At 40.9% G+C, this 14,191-nt stretch overlaps 1 non-coding gene across 1 annotated transcript; it reads left to right on the forward strand.

The window, feature by feature from the left end:
- Nucleotides 1-12,563: 12,563 nt before the first annotated feature.
- On the forward strand, nt 12,564-12,670 carry LOC143565875 (small nucleolar RNA R71). Its single transcript, XR_013141149.1, has one exon. It is a non-coding gene; the product is annotated as a small nucleolar RNA R71 (small nucleolar RNA).
- Nucleotides 12,671-14,191: the final 1,521 nt, after the last annotated feature.

Consider the following 14,191-nt stretch of genomic DNA (forward strand, 5'->3'; position numbering starts at 1 on the left):
CTTCCTTGATGAACAAGCTTGCTAACGTTTCTGACGAGATGGCCTCTCGTATGGGCAGAAAGTGAGCACTCTTGGTCAAACGGTCCACAATCACCCAGATGGTATCATGTTGCTTAGCTGTACGAGGTAGCTTAGTTATGAAATCCATGGTGATGTGTTCCCATTTCCACTCAGGTATCTCTAGCGGTTGCATCTTCCCATAAGGCTTTTGGTGCTCGGCCTTGACTTGTAAGCAAGTTAAGCACTTACTAACATAATCCACTACATCATTCTTCATTCCTGGCCACTAGTAATCTCTTTTTAGGTCTTGGTACATCTTTGTAGCTCCAGGATGGATTGAGTACCTTGACTTATGAGCTTCATCTAAGATTCGACTTCTAAGATCACCATGGCGTGGAATCCACATACGGTCAAATCTAGTTTTAACTCCATGAGTGTTTTCCATCAACTCATCTTGCTGGCCATAAATCCTTTCTTTCTTTACTAACCCTTCGTCTACTAACACTTCTGACTGCACTTTGTTGATTTCTTCAAAAAGACTTGAGTTCATGATCAACTTATATGACTTCACTGTTGCAAGGACTTCCTCATTCTTACGACTTAACGCATCGGCGACCACGTTAGCTTTACCGGGGTAATACCTAATCTCACAGTCGTAATCCTTTATCAATTCTAACCATCTTCTCTGCCTCATGTTTAGTTCTTTCTGTTCGAAGAAGTACTTTAAACTCTTATGATCGGTATAGATAGTACACTTAGTACCGTACAGATAATGCCTCCATATCTTAAGAGCATGCACTACAGCTGCTAACTCCAGATCATGCGTCGGATAAGTACTTTCATGGACCTTCAACTGTCTAGACGCGTAAGCTATCACCTTCCCCCGTTGCATCAACACGCAACCTAACCCTTGATGCGAGGCATCAGCACAAACAACGAAATCCTCGTCGCCATCGGGCAAAGTAAGGATTGGAGCTTGCGTGAGCCTCTTCTTCAATTCTTCAAAGGCTTCTTCCTGAAACTTTCCCCAACTGAATACTATCGACTTTCGGGTCATACCGGTCAGCGGTGCGGCTATCTTGGAGAAACCTTCGATGAATCTCCTATAGTAGCCAGCTAACCCTAGGAAACTTCGTATATCAGTCAGATTCTGCGGAGTCTTCCAATTCGTTATCGCTTCAATCTTAGCTGGGTCCACGGTAATCCCTTCAGGATTAATCACGTGACCTAAAAATTGCACTTCTCTTAACCAGAACGCGCACTTCGAAAACTTGGCATACAACTTCTCTTTCTTCAGAGTCTCCAGTACCTCTCTCAGATGCTCAGCATGTTCAGACTCGCTCTTTGAATAAACCAATATATCATCGATGAAGACGATAACCGACTTATCCAACATCGGTCGACACACCCTATTCATCATGTCCATAAATGCTGCAGGAGCATTGGTTAGACCGAATGACATTACGAGGAACTCGTAGTGTCCATACCGCGTTCGGAACGCTGTCTTAGGGATGTCTGCCTCTTTCACCTTCAGCTGATGGTAGCCTGATCTGAGATCTATTCGTGAGAACCAACTTGAACCTTGCAGTTGGTCAAACAGATCATCAATCCTTGGCAACGGATATCTATTCTTTACCGTCAGCTTATTCAACTCACGATAATCTATGCACATTCTCATACTTCCATCCTTCTTCTTCACGAACAAAACTGGTGCGCCCCACGGGGAAACACTCGGTCTTATGAAACCTTTGTCGAGGAGTTCTTGCAGTTGTGACATCAATTCTTTCATCTGAACACGGTTACGTTCACCGTTAATCGTAATCCCTTTCTTCAGTTGTGCACGGCTGACTGTATAACAAGTATACGTATCAATTAACTATCACTTCTCATAATGTATCTCTATCTTTATGTGACCCACAACGAACGGGGGTCCGGGGGCAGCGCCCCTGGCAGTGGGGTCTAGGGGCGGCAGCCCCTAGCAGGGTCCAAGGGGCAGAGCCCCTGGCTGGGGTCGAGCTGCCAGGTCAGCTTGGAAAAATTTTATTTCCATTAACTATCTTAACACATTTTTCATTAGATTTTAAATTTATTTTCTAAACGAACTTGGCTTTAGGCGAAGTTAAACCTCAGGCGAACTTAGCTTTAGGCGAAGTTAAACCGCAGGCGAACTTAGCTTTAGGCGAAGTTAAACCTCAGGCGAACTTAGCTTTAGGCGAAGTTAAACCTCAGGCGAACTTAGCTTTAGGCGAAGTTAAACCTCAGGCGAACTTAGCTTTAGGCGAAGTTAAACCTCAGGCGAACTTATCATCAGGCGAACTTAAACCTCAGGCGAACTTGTCATCAGGCGAACTTAGCTTGCAGGCGAAGTTCATCAGGCGAACTTAGCTTGCAGGCGAAGTTCATCGCTTGAAGGCGAAGTTGCCCAGATCAAGGCGAAGTTGCCCAGATGTCCGCTGTTTCGGTTTCTGATCAACATTTCGGGCGATTTTAACACCCTTGTTAAGGTTCAATACCACCCACTACACTTCCCAACCATTTTCGGTCGTTTATACACTAAAAGCTCGGATCTTTAAACTTCCAAGATCAAGAATCATACCTTTTTGAGCTTGTTTGGATCTCGTTTATCTTGGTATCACCACTAATCTTTCTCTCTTACCCGGACCTCGCTCGATCCTTCCTTCTTTCTCGGCCCGGCCGGCGGCGGTTTTGGGTGTGCTTGGTGTGTGTGTATGTGTGTGTTTAGGAGAGTGGGGGAAAATGAAGATATTTTGGGATTTTGGGGGTGTTTATATCCCTGAAATCCCATTCTTATTTAACCCATCTCAATTAATCCAAGTCCAAGACCCGCTCCTTCCCCGACATTAATCAATTACGCGAAATCACTAAACATAACTTCCTTTATTCATCATTAAAATTTTAGGATGTTACAATATCATTGATATCTTTGCATCTTTCTGAGGATCTTGAGATGAATCTGTTGAGAGCTACGATCCTACTGGTTAGACTTTGGATGTCCTTAACATTTGTTGGGGCTTTTAGATTCATGATGGCTTTAATCTAATCTGGACTTGCTTCTATTACTCTTTTTGTAGCCATATATCCCAAGAATTTTCCTGCTCCAACTACAAAATGACAATTTGAAGGGTTCAACTTCATGTTGTATTTGTCCAAGATATCAATGGCATCCTGAAGATCTTGAAGGTGATCTCAGGTCTTTTTTAATTTCACCACCATATCATCTATGTAAACCTCCATGGTGTCCCCCAGTTTCTCTTTGAACATCATGTTGACTAACCTCTGATAGATTGCACATGAATTTTTCAAACCAGAAGGTATAGCAATTTACATGTGGGGGTCATGAACGCGGTATCCTCTTGATCTGATGGTTCCATTTGGATTTGTTGGAATCCTGAGGAGGCATCCATGAATGTCAGTATCTCATCTCTTGCAAGTCGTAATGGGAATAGATATTTGGGGCGTGCTTTGTTGAGATCAGTGTAATCAACACATACTCTTCATTTTCCATTCTTCTTCTAGACCACCACCACATTAGCTAGCCATTTTGGAAATTTCATTCTTTGATCAACTTGGTCTTTAATAGTCTATCAACTTCTTTTTGGATGATGTTGTTTCTTTCCAGTGCGAATTTCCTTCTCTTTTGTTGGATAGGCCTGAAATTTTTGTCTATGCCAAGTTTGTGAGTAATAATATATTTAGATATACCTGTCATGTCTTAGGGTTTCCATGAAAATGTGGATATCCTGCTTTTGAGGAAGTTGACTAGTTACATTTCAGTATCCTTGGGGATACTAGTTCCTATGAGCACTTTAATGTCAGGATCCTGGGGGCCGAAGTCATATTTCTTTTACATTGTGCTCATTTGCCTCCAAAACATCTTGTTCTCTTTTCTGTAATTCCTATGCTTGTGTTGGATTTTTCGTTGGCTTTATTGATGATGCATAGCAATCCAACTCCTCTTGTTGATCACTTTGAATCTTGACTACCCCCTCAGCGTGTTGGCATTTTTACACATTGGTGGTATATTGAAGGGACTGCTTTCATATCATGTGTCCATGGCCTGCCCAAAATAATATTCAAAGAAGTTAGAGCATCCATAACACAAAACCTTTGGATAGAATTTACTCCCTCAACGTAGTGATGTACAATATATATATATATATATATATATATATATATATATATATATATATATATATATATATATATATATACACGAATCGCAACTAATCTTTAAAAAAAACTAACAACCTATCCTAGTTCAAACAAACGGCAAGTGTACCGGTCGCGTATAGCAAAGAAAAGGAAAGTCCGAATATCGAACTCGAAGACACGTGAGAACGGCTCAGATTATAAACCCTATTCCAAGTCCTACCTAATAGTATTTAATTGATTTTATTTTATTTTATTTTAATTAATTTAAAACTAGCTTAACTTAACTTAAACGAAACTAACAAGAAAACTTAACGGCACTAACTGATCTCTTAATGAATATGGAGAAACGACTACCTAGGCAAGAATCCTATTGACAGTTCAACGGCTAACGGAATTAACTTATCACACGACACCGGGATCTTAAAATAATCAACTAAGGCTCATTATAGTTCGCTAGATCACCTCTCGGTCTCACCAACTAACCCTCACAAATCTAAGAAAATTGAAAAAATGCACCGAGAAAAAGATTACTAATGTACCCAATGATGCATCGCCTTTCAGACTCAACGACACAAAACCTGCTTAAAATTGGTACTAGCAATTCTAGGGATGAAGGGTAACAAAATCTAACTCGATCTAAGACACATATTTGCACGCAAAACTAAACCGGACAAGACCAAAACTCGATCTCGCGCAATTCTAACCTAACTGAATATAGACGCGAGACAAACCGACTCCCCATTACCTCTCGGTCGCAAAGAAGGTGAAAATATTAAATTTTAATAATTGATCGCACTCAAGATTCCTATGTTAGTACTAACCACAACGAGGTCAAAAACACCAAATGTATAACCTAAACGTAGAACCCTAACCAAACGACACACAATCAATCAATCAAATCATACGCGGAATCAATATGCAATATTTATTTAAAAGCAATATTTTAACACACCAAAGATCGAATTATATAAAGATTTTCAATAATAATACGTCATGTGATCAACCAAAACCAAATAAACCGTTAAACAACGTCAATATTTATCTCAACCTAAGTAGTGCAAACAATTTAGCTACTCATAATAATAAAAGAATCAAGATAAATAGTAGCCAAACTCATGTTTAACAATTCTTGAATGAAGTAAATAATGTCTAAAACTCAAAACAAGACAAATAACAAACCGAATAACGCACCAAAAGTCTTTTACCAATGCCTTCTGGCTGCCTCTCCTTTCAAAAATAATATTCTCTTCTTCTTGGTGTTGTCCGATCGGAATGATGGTGGGTTTTGTGTTATATATATTTTTTTGTTATTGTTTGCTCTTATGATCTGCTGCTCCACGTGACCCTTGACCAAGAAATAAGAAAATATTTGTGTCTCCTTAAAAGAGACAAGCAACAAACCCCCCTAGCCACGCAAATAGAAAAACAATAATATTTTTCTTTTACAATTGCCCATCGGACAAGGTTATGAGCTTAGGGTTTTTTTATTTTTTTATGTTATAATATATAATAACATGTAAGGGTTTCCACTAGTGGGCTTGGGTCGGGTTTCAACTTGGTTCTTCAAAATTTGATCAAAAAGGCCCTTTAAGTCTTGCAAAAACTCGGTTTTTTTCTCTTTAAAACCCGCAACCTACGAAAGATAAATAACTTCGTAAGATCATACTAAAACAAGTTAAGAAACATTAAATATTAGATAATTAAGCAATAAAAAGATGATAAAAAGGTGCGGAAAATAAGTGTGTTTTACAACACATAAAACATCCCCAAACTTAAAACTTTTTCGTCCCTGAAAAAGAAATCTACATAGGATCATAACCAAGTGAAAGCAACAAAACCCCAGATTATTTAACATCATCAAAAGTCAAAACAATAGAAACAACTCAACATATTGACCGCGATCGCCGGTATATTTCTCCACTTTAAACCCAGCTACCAACCAATCAAGCCCCCTATTACATTAAGCATTTTATGTTCAAAAGCTACAGCTACACCTACCCCATCTCAAACAAAGAAAACTTGAAAAACTAGGGTGAAGCAGTCTGGTTTGAAAAATCACCATAAGCCAAGGACTCGTTGATGGTACTAAGTAGATGCATTCGGTGAAATTTGATGGATGAATGACCATGTGGAGGCCGTACGAGCTATTCCTAAATATTATTGGACTTTGTCCTATAAATCCCTAATTCGATATTTATTGACTAAGAACCTCGAGCCCCAATAGCGATAACCATAGAGTCACTATCCCCTTAGCAACGCGTAAACTCTCAGCCCCGTCTAGTATGTGCATCTTTGGCCTCTTTTACTATTTTTGGATGCTTTTTGCATTTTTTATTCGAACTTTCTTTTCTTTTTCATGATTTTGCAAGATTTTTGATTTTTTTGGCACCAAAATAAATATAACTATTTTCTAAGCTCGTAAAAATATGGGCATGTGGTGGTGTGCTGGTTTGAGTGCATTTAAGTCTTACCATCTCAAAGTTTTTAGATTATGGTAATCCTTCCTAAGCATCAAAATTCGGTTTCACAGTTTTTCAAATTATTAGATATATAAAATTTGCTAGAGAGGACTATCAAAGCTAGTTGGGCCTGTCGACACATCCCAAATCAGATATGCAAACCATCTCTTCTTTTATATTATTATATATATTTTTTTCAAAAGTTCCGAGAGCTTGCTAACACAACGGTAATAATGTCATTTCCTGCTTTATGTAGAAGAAAAACAAATTTCAAGGGACATTTTTTTAAAAACATTTTTTTTTTAATTCAGTCGCCCCAGTCACTTTCAGTTTTCAGGTAAATGGCTATCCGGTATGTCTACAGGTAGATAACATGACCAAACATATACGAATATATGTCCGTCAAACTTAAACAACTGACATAATTTTCAACGAAAGAACAAAACACACAACAGTCTCCCCAGTCACTTTCAATTTTCAGGTAAATGGCTATCCCGTATGTCTAAAAGTATATAACATAACCAAACATATAAAAGTATATGTCCCTCTAACTTGAGTAACCGACATAATTTTCAGCGAAAGAGTGCAAAAATGTTATTATTAATTTTTTTTAAATATATTTTTTTCTACAACTAAGTAAAATAAACTCCCATCCCCACACTTAGAACGAATCGTCCTCGATTAGAACAAGGAAAAGAAATAAAATAAAAATTAAAAGTTTCAATAATAAAAATAGAGAACGGGCTACTCCCCTAGTTTATATGCAGAATCTTCACCAGTTGTTTATCTATCGAACGACCGTATAGCATTTCATTCGCCGTCGCAACATCGGGAGAACCAGTTCCAAAACGCCATCAGAGCTACCATGTGCATAATAATACTTGCAATAACTCAAACTCGCTCGCATGTAGCGGCGCACAAAACAGAAAACAAAAAATTATTTGAAATAAACATATTTTTGTGTTTTTGTATTTTTATATTTTTATAATTTTTATTTATTATTATTTTATATTTTTATTATAAATAAAGACAAATAGAATACCCTCAAAATCAGCTGCTCGAATGAAGATTGAGTACGAGTGGCTTCAATCGGGAGGATCCTTAGTAACAAAAATAAAAACAGATAAACGAAAACTCAGGCTGCCACCCGAGAGCGCTTGGTTTAATGGGTCCTCAGCCTGACCCCTCCATCACGCCTATTCATCAGTAAAGGCATTAAGGTACAATACCTCAGTTTTCTGCTCAGCAACCGTCTCACCATGTAGTGCTTCAACCTGTGACCATTCACCTTAAACTTCCCACTTTCGTCTTCAATCTCAATTGTGTCATACGGGAATACCTCAGTAATGGTGAACGAGCCTGACCATTGGGAATTCAGCTTCCCTGGAAATAACCGTAATTGGGAATTGTATAGCAAAACCCTATCTCCACACTTGAGCTGTTTATCACCTCTCAACTTCCTATCATGAAGCTCTTTGGTCTTCAGCTTATAATTGTACGAGTGTGCATAGGCATGATCGCGGAGTTCCTCTAACTCATGTATCTGATGGAAAAGATGAACTCTAGCAGTCGAAAGATCAAGGTTAGCCGTTTGAAGCGCCCAAGAAGCACGGAGCTCCAACTCAACAGGCAGATGGCAGGCTTTCCCATAAATCATCCGAAACGGTGTGGATCGGTCGGAGTTTTGTACGATGTACGGAAAGCCCACAAAGCATCATCTAATTTTTCGGACCAATCCTTTCGGTTTAGCCCAACTGTCTTCTCAAGAATGCGTTTAATGCCCCGATTACTCACCTCTACCTTTCCACTAGTCTGTGGGTGGTTGGCAGTCGCAAGCCGATGGGTGACCCCATAGCGTTGCAACGCCTTCTCCATCTGCGCGTTGCAGAAGTGAGTACCTTGATCGCTGATCAAGGCTTTCGGTACACCAAAACGAGAGAAGATTTTTCAGAAATCTCACTACAACTCGGGCGTCGTTAGTGGGCAAGGCTATGGCCTCGACTAACTTGGAGACGTAATCAACTGCCACAAGTATGTACTTGTTCCCTCTAGAAGACGGGAACGGCCCCATAGAATCAATACCCCAAATGTCAAAAACCTCGCAAACCTGAATAGCATTTTGGGGCATCTCATTTCGGGATGAGATGTTACCAACAAGCTGACATCGGTCATAGCTTTTTATGAATGCATGAGCATCTTTGAAAATCGTAGGCCAATAAAATCCTGAATTGAAGACCTTCTTAGTAGTAAGAATAGCACCGTGGTGACATTCTGTCGGTCCCTCATGACAGTGGCTCAAAATCCGCCACCCCTCTTCAAGATCCACACATCTCCTGACGAGTTGATCAGCACCTATACGAATAAGAAACGAGTCGTCTCATATGTAGAAGTTTACGTCAGCAAAGAATTTCTTCTTTTGCTGGTGAGACATCCTCCTAGGGAGGGAACCATCGACGAGGAAGTTTACGATATTGGCAAACCACGGGTAGCTGTTATCCTGGGCTTTGACAAACATGATATTTTCTATTGGAAAATGGTCATTGATGTTGGCCCCAACATCTCCAATATCGGCTCTTTCAAGACGTGACAAGTGATCGGCCGCCACATTCTCGGCCCCCTTTTTATCATGGATTTCGATATCAAACTCTTGAAAAAGCAGGATCCATAGGATGAGACGAGGTTTAGCATCTTGCTTGCTCAAAAGATAATGAATGGCAACATGATCCGTGTAGATGACTGCTTTGGACAGAATAAGATAGGGCCTAAACTTATCAGATGCAAACACCACAACTAAAATCTCTTTCTCTATGGTGGTGTAATTCTCTTGAGCACTATTTATGGTCCAACTAGCGTAGTAGATTGGGTGGAAGTGCTTCTCCTTCCGCTGTGCAAGCACTGCTCCTACGGCATAGTCGCTCGCGTCGCACATTAATTCGAATGGCAACGACAAGTCGGGAGCAATCATGATCGAGGCATTAACGAGTTTGTCTTTTAGAATATCAAACCCCTCGATACACTGTTCATAGAAGACAAATGGGGCGTCCTTATCAAGTAGCTTGGTCATCGGTAGAAACCAGCATGACCTAAGAAGTTACAGATGGATCTCATAGAAGTAGGCGGGGGAAGATTAGAAATGGTTTCAATTTTAGCTTGATCGACCTCGATCCCCGCACTCGAGATCCTATGACCTAGAACGATGCCATCGCTCACCATGAAGTGACACTTCTCCCAGTTGAGGACTAGGTTGGTGTCGACGCAACGAGCCATCATCCTATCAAGGTTGGAGAGACAATGATCGAAAGAATTCCCGAAGACAAAAAAATCATCCATGAAGACCTCCATGGAATCCTCAATCATGTCGTGAAAGATCTCCACCATACATCGCTGGAAAGTAGCTGGAGCATTGCAGAGACCAAAAGGCATACGTTTATAAGCAAACGTGCCGTAGGGGCAGGTGAATGTGGTTTTCTCCAGATCATCGAGAGATATTGGGATTTGTAAATAACCAGATAAACCATCCAGAAAGTAGTAGTACTGCTGACCCGCCAAACGCTTAAGCATATGATCGATGAATGGTAGAGGAAAGTGATCTTTCCAAGTGGCGTCGTTCAGTTTGCGGTAGTCGATGCAGACTCTCCAACCGGTCACGATCCTAGTGGGAATAAGCTCGTTCCTTTCATTGGTAACGAAAGTAATGCCACCCTTCTTCGGAACCACTTGTACCGGACTCACCCATTCGCTATCAGAGATGGGAAAAATGATTCCCGCATCAAGGAGTTTAAATGATTTCATTCTTAACGACCTCTAGAATTTTCGGATTAAGCCTCCGTTGAGTCTGAACGACATATTTGAAATTATCCTCCATGAGGATTTTATGAGTGCAGAACGATGGATTAATCCCTTTGATGTCGATAATCTTCCATGCTATCGCCTCTTTGTGCGCTTTCAGCACCTTCAACAACTTTAACTTATCGACCTTCGTCAAGGCAGACGCGATGATGACGGGTAGCTTCCTCTCCTTGTCCAGAAATGCATACTCCAGATGATCGGGTAGATCCTTAAGTTCTAAGGAAGCAGGAGGGATCTCAATGGAAAGTCTGTCTCTCGGATCGTCTCGCACGATCTCAACAGATGATTCTGAATCTAGGGGTGGTGACACGGTGTCATCTATCAATGGTTGAGCGGTCATTGCAACCATATCGACCTCTGAAATCTCCCTATCGAGAATATGTGGGTCCAATGTAGGTTCGCCACAGATGTCAGTGAAAAACTCTCGCACATGTGATACGATGGTGCCAACGAAATACATGGAGTCGTCCACTGACTTGGGGTGTCTTACGTCAACGGTGACGTTATCATCCCCACCTTTTTGAATCAATTTTCCCTCACGGACGTCGATCAACGCCTGATCGGTGACAAGGAATGGTCGGCCTAAAATGAGCGGGACACTATCATCCTCATTCATATCCCGAATGACAAAAGTCCACCGGGAAGATGAACTTTTCGATACGAACAAGCATGTTCTCGACCACCCCTCGCGGGTATTTCATGGAATGATCAGCAAGTTGGATACTCATTCGGGTTGGCCTCGGTTAGCCACCTAGAATACAACATGAGATTGATGTTGGCCCCAAGGTCGGCCAATTCATGTTGAACCGTATCGTTGCCTAAGATGCAGGGAATTGTGAAACTCCTAGGATCCGCCATCTTTTCAGGAAACTTATTCTACAATACAGCAGAGCACCCAACACTCAATGGAATAAAAGAGACCTCAGCTAATTTCTCCTTATTGGAAAGGATGTCCTTGAGAATTTGGCATATTTGGGCATTTGAGTGAGCGCCTCAAGGAAAGGATTGCTCAGGTGAAGCTGCTTGAGAAGTTCGAGGAACTTGTAGTTTTGCTCCTCGTCTCTATCTGATCAAAGTCTCCCAGGATAAGGCAATTTGGTTTTTTAGACTCTTAGAGGTGGGTTAGATGATGATGAAGGTTTATTGGCCGGCTTCGTAATCGCTGGAATAGTCTACTGGTATGCCTCGGCCGGAGGAGGCTCTATCTGGACCTCCTCGTCCACCTGCTCCTCTTCATCGACCGCAGGTGTGACAACTCTCGAAGGATCAGCTTCTCTTTCTCTTCTTGCACCGCTCCTAGTAGTCACTGCTTTGGCGAACCCTCTCGGATTTTTCTCGGTATTACTCGGTAGTGAACCTGGTGCTCTCTTGGATAACTTGTTGGCAATCTCTCCGACGTGACGCTCAAGATTAGCTAGAGATGTGGTTTGGTTCTACAAGATAGCATCATGTTCTGCAAATTTCGTCTCATTCGTCACTCGGTTCCTCTCATCTTGCTTCAGCAGCTCAGCCATCATCTCCTCCAATGAGCCTTTCTTTTCCTCTCTCCCCACTTGTTCTGAACTCTCTTGACCTGAACTCCCCTACCCGAATAGATTCTCTCGACGCTGGTTTTGGTATTGGGCTTGGTAGCCACTGGCTTGTCCCCCCGATAGTTATTCTGATTTCTCCATCCAGTGTTTCCGCCAAAGGCGGGGTTTTGATATCTCAAGGGGTTGTTGACGAAGACAACCTCCTCCTAATGGCTACCCGGCTTAACAGGACAGTCAATTGCCGTGACCCCCTCGGCAAACTTCACACTTCGCGACGCTCTTAACGATAAGATCTCTAACGAGTTTATTCAAAGCATCACTCTGCGCCTGCATGCTAGTGTTCGAATTGACCTGAAGTACTCCCCTCGATGACGTGGAAGAATATATGCCCTTGTGCCCTTCTTAGCTCGCTGCTAGATCATCAAAAAGGACGACACACTCATCGGGATCTTTGTTCTTAAGGAGGTTCCTTTTAGCATTCAGGTTCAACATCTCTCTCACATGCTGTGTGGCTCCATTGTAGAATTTCTTGATGAGCATCCATTTATCTAAACCATGATGAGGACAACTAAGAAGGAGGTCCTTGAATCTTTCCCAAACTTCCCCGAAAGACTCATTAGACCTCATGTGGAAAGAACAAATCTCCTCACGGAGTCGAGCGGATTTTGATGGCGGAAAGAATTTGGTCATGAACTTCTCTTGAAGGCCTGCCAAGTGGTGATGGATCTAGCAGGTAGTGACTTCAGCCATTTGTAGACTTTTCCGGCAAGTGAGAAGGGAAATAGACGGAGATAGATGGCTTCATCGTTCATGTTACCGATATTGAAAGTTTTGCAGATTTAAACAAACATGTCAATGTGGTTTGAAGGTTCTTCGCTATCTAGACTTTGGAATTGGAGTGTGGTCTCGATGAGTTGCATGACGTGGGCAGGAATGGCACAGTTTCCAGCGGCGGCACCATCCGGTAAAGTGATACTAGAATGAGGATTCGGAGTCGGCCTACCATAGTCAGCTACTGCTCTCCTAGGCGGTCGGTCACCCATGTTCTGATCCCTAAAAGAAGCGGAAGAAACAGAAGAAGAAGAAGAAGAAGAAGAAGAAGAAGAATCAGAATCTGTCGATGAAACAGAACGCTCTCTTAGGCTGGACTTTTTCGGTATCGTCAGACGTTTCAAGCTTCGGCGGTCCTTGTGAGCGGGTATGACGCATACAACTAAAAAGAAAAAACTAAAATTAACTAGGCTAAAATCAAACTAAAACACATAAAAACAAATAAACAAGTATAAAGAAACAGTTAAGTCCCCAAACTCGAGTCGTTCTCTAATCGCCTCAAACCGTGTCCCCGACAACGGCACCAAAAACTTGTTGTGCGAATATATATATATATATATATATATATATATATATATATATATATATATATATATATATATATATATATATATATATATATAACATGAATCGCAACTAATGTTTAAAAAAACCAAACAACCTATCCTAGTTCACACAAACGGCAAGTGTACCGGTCATGTATAGAAAATAAAAGGAAAGTCGTGATATCGAACTCGAAACACGTGAGAATGGCTCATAATATAAAACCTAATCCAAGTCCTACCTAATAATATTTAATTGATTTGATTTTATTTTATTTTAATTAGTTTAAAACTAATTTAACTTAACTTAACGAAACTAACAAGAAAACTTAACGGCACTAACGAAGCTCTTAACGAATATGGAGAAGCGACTACCTAGGCAAGAATCCTATTAACTGTTCAACGGCTAACAAAATTAACTAATAACACGACACAGAGCTCTTAAAATAATCAACTAAAGCTCATTAAAGTTCGCTAGATCATCTTTCGGTCTCACCAACTAACCATCACAAATCAAAGAAAATTGAATATATGCACTAGGAAAAATATTACTAAGGTACTCTAATGACGCATCTCCTCTCGGACTCAACGACACAAAACCCGCTTAAAATTGGTATTAGCAATTCTAGGGATAAAGGGGTAACAAGATCTAACTCGATCTAAGACACATATTTTCACGCAAAACTAAACCGGACAAGACCAAAATTCGCTCTCGCGCAATTCTAACCTAACCGAGTAAAGACACGAGACAAACCGACTCCCTATTACCTCTGGGTCGCAAGGAAGGTGAAACTATTGAATTTTA

Source organism: Bidens hawaiensis, unplaced genomic scaffold, assembly GCF_021521415.1.
Source record: "Bidens hawaiensis isolate Kalapana, Puna unplaced genomic scaffold, B.hawaiensis_p1.1 tig00022556_1, whole genome shotgun sequence".
NCBI lineage: Eukaryota > Viridiplantae > Streptophyta > Magnoliopsida > Asterales > Asteraceae > Bidens > Bidens hawaiensis.